The sequence below is a fragment of the Cryptomeria japonica genome, chromosome 1 (assembly GCF_030272615.1).
Source record: "Cryptomeria japonica chromosome 1, Sugi_1.0, whole genome shotgun sequence".
Taxonomy (NCBI): Eukaryota; Viridiplantae; Streptophyta; class Pinopsida; order Cupressales; family Cupressaceae; genus Cryptomeria; species Cryptomeria japonica.
Genome location: NC_081405.1, coordinates 177,454,087 through 177,457,699, shown reverse-complemented (window position 1 = coordinate 177,457,699; position 3,613 = coordinate 177,454,087).

The following is a 3,613-nucleotide window of genomic DNA, read 5'->3' as shown; positions in this document are numbered from 1 at the left end:
ATCACTAGAATTTAAGCTCATGGATTAACTACACTAGCCGTGAGCTAATGAACTTGCCTATGACTGAGCCTTCGGCCTTGAGATTAGGAAAGGCTAAAGGAAAATATCATAGACTATTAAAATCCGACAATCAATATTTATCCCTATAGACGTCACTGGATCAATGACTGATTGTATATGCATTTAGGCAGCCAAAGCTTTGTCAAATAGTAATAGGACTAATCCACTTCGAGAGTACTGACGGCTCCTGGGATAGCCTAGTAACAATTAATTATGCTTCTATATAACAATAAATGCGTGTGTATATGGAGCTATATATATATATATGGGAGATGCGAGTGTATGTATATATGTAAATATAAAAGTGTATGTATTCAAATACACACACACACATGTGTGTGTGGGAGATGCGAGTGTATGTATATATGTAAATATAAAAGCGTATGTATTCAAATATATATATACATATATATATATGTATACACACACACACATGTTTATATAGATACAGATTAACCTACACCCACTTTTTCTTCCCAAATACCATCAACTCCATGGTTAGGTAAAGAGTCTGCTAACATATTACCTTCCCTGTAGATGTGATTGATCATAGTGTGCTTGAAGTATTTCAACAATTCTGTGGCTCTAGATACCAGATTGTTTAATTTCTAGTTTTGAGTCTTGCCTGTCCTGATTGCATTAATGGTTAAAGTTGGATCTCCTTCTATCTCCAATATATTGATGCCTAAGTCTTTACAGAAGAGGAGACCTATGATGAGTGATTCTAGTTTTGCCTCATTATTTGTGGCCAAACCTATAGGTTTTGAAAATGTTGCTACAGTTGAACCATCCCATAAATGGAGCACCCCTCCAATTCCTACAACACCAGGGTTGCCTCTAGAAGCGCCATCAAAATTGAGTTTGAACTGGCCTTTGCTTGGAGGGGACCATTTGCATCCTTTCCTTAGAGATGTTAATTTGATTCCCCCGAGGCCATAGAGGGGGGGAATAGTGAGTCCAGACCAGTTTTTCCTTACTTGTTCATCCCTAGTAGTAAACAATAGGCTATTGTTATGTCCATTATTTAATTTTCCATTAGCTACTTCTATGATAGAGGCTTCAATTTTTTTCTAGAGTCGATCAGGGGACATTGCCTTATCTATGAAAATCCTTCTATTCCTTTCTTTCCATAATTACCATAAGAGGATCGAAGGAGAAATAATCCATAATAGTCCATAAAGATCATACTTGAGATGGGTTGGCCAACATAAAAGGAGTTCTAACAAATGATTGGGAAGGGCTGTAGCCTAATTTAATTTATAAATTAAAAGCATCCAACATCTATCAACATAATTGCATATAAGAAGTAGATGATCTACAATTTCTTTATTATTGAGGCAAAGAGGGCACCTACTAGGACCGGCATAGCCTATCTTCTTAAACCATTATGAGGTTAAAATTCTTTTCTGCATTGCTGTCCATAAGAAAAGCCCTGCCTTCGGGAGACATAGTTTGTCCCAGCATAATGATTAGGTAGCTCTGTTTTGGAAGGGAAGAGTTTTTTGCAAAGGGAGTTATATCCATCATTGACCTTGTAGTCTCCAGTAGAAGAAGTTGACCACATAAGACGATCATCTTTATTAGTAATTATAATTTTCCTTTGTGTAAGGACTTCTGCAAGCTTTTTACCATCCTCAATAGATAAACCCAAATCATCAAATGATTTCCATCTCCATCCTAGAGCTGGGTCTACTGGGTGACTGATGATATAATCTGCCACAGTTTTGGCAACTCTTTCTTCCATGCTATTTTTAAAATTTTGATTATTAAGGATTGTAAGGATTGGTGGATACCCACCGCACGAGTCTTCCCAGAATAATGCTTTATCCCCAAGCCCTACATTCCAAGAGAGCTCATGAATGAGTACCTCCCTGCAATTGATTAAGAAGTTCCAAATTCTCGAGCCTTGGGGAGGGTTAAGAATTCTAAAGATACTAGTGGGATCTTGAGAGTCTAAATATTTAGTAGCCAGGAATTTCACCCATCTTCTATGTGGTTCGTGATAAGTTTTCCAAACTAACTTGGCCCCTAGAGCCTTATTTTGTAACTCCTGGTCTCTAAGTCCTAGCCCATTTCTATCTTTAGTTCTGCAAAGCTTCTCCCAGGCTATAAGTGCGAATTTTTTCTTGTCTACCAGTCCTTGCCAAAAAAAGTTCTGAGCTTTTGGTCCAATTTCCTTTTCAATCCTTTCGGCAAGGGAAAACTTGTCATCTGATATCGGGGAAGGGCAAAGAGTACAGAGCGAAGCATAACTAATCTACTAGCTGCAAACAACCATTTGCCCTTCCAATTTTGGAGTTTTTGATCAAGCTTGGTCAGAATATGCCCCAAGAGATATGCCCCAAGAGATTGGATGACCTCTGGCCTTTATCCACTGGGAGGCCTAGATATTTACAGGGAAGCATTCCTAACTAGAAGCCTAGAATGCTAGCAATATCTTTACTTAGCTTCTCTTCCATATTGAAAAAGAACAGGTTTGATTTTTCCTTATTGACCATTTGTCCTGAAGCTCTGGAGAACTAGTCTAAGATAAGTTTAAAATTTCTAGCTTCTACCAGACTGCTTTCACCAAACAACAAGGTGTCATCGACAAATTGTTGATGTGTGATAGGGGGAATACTACTAGAGATCTTAATTCCAGTAATATTACACAAATCATGAGATCTTTGAATGGTCCTACCTAAGGCTTCTGCCATTATGATGACATTTCAAAGAAGCCCTCTAGCGTTCCATTGAGTAAGACTGAGATCTTGGGACTTGAAACACATTCAAAGATTAAATTAATCCAAGCTCTGCTAAAACCGAAAGCTTTTAAACATTTGCACATGAATCTCCAATTTACCATAGCTAATGCCTTCCTTATATCTAGTTTAATGAACATACTAGCTTGGCGATTGTGCTAAACAAAGTGTATTGCCTCCTGTGCTATAAAGACTCCATCAAAGATGGACCTACCAGGAACAAATCTTGATTGCTCTTCTGAAATGATACTTGAAAGCAATGGTTTTAGTCGATTGGCTAGGACTTTTGATAAAATCTTGTAAATAGTATTACAGAGTGAAATAGGTCTAAGATCGTTCATACTATCCACATTCTCCTTCTTCAAGATGAGGGCGAAGAAAAGTGTGATTTATTTCCTTAAGAAATGTACCCAACCGTCTAGCTCCTTACAAGGTATCTACCAATTCATCACCTAAAATATGCCAACATTTATGGAAGAAACATGCCGGAAATCCATCTAGACCTGGGGCCTTATCCGGATGAAGCTGGAATAGAGCCTCTTCTATCTCTTTTTTGTTAAATTTTTGATTTAATAGTAAATTTTGGCTGTCATCAATAATTTTGGGGATGTTAATTAAACTGGTTTGAGCTGCCAAATCAGAGATAAGTTCTTTGCTTAGTAAGTTGTGGAAGAAAGACACCGCTTTTGATGCTATACTTTCAGGGTCATCTAACATTATCCTTCCCTTGCTTCTAATAAGGGCTAATTTATTGATTCTACTTCTAGTTTTTTTTGTAGCTTTGAAAAATTTAGTATTTTGGTCTCAATCTG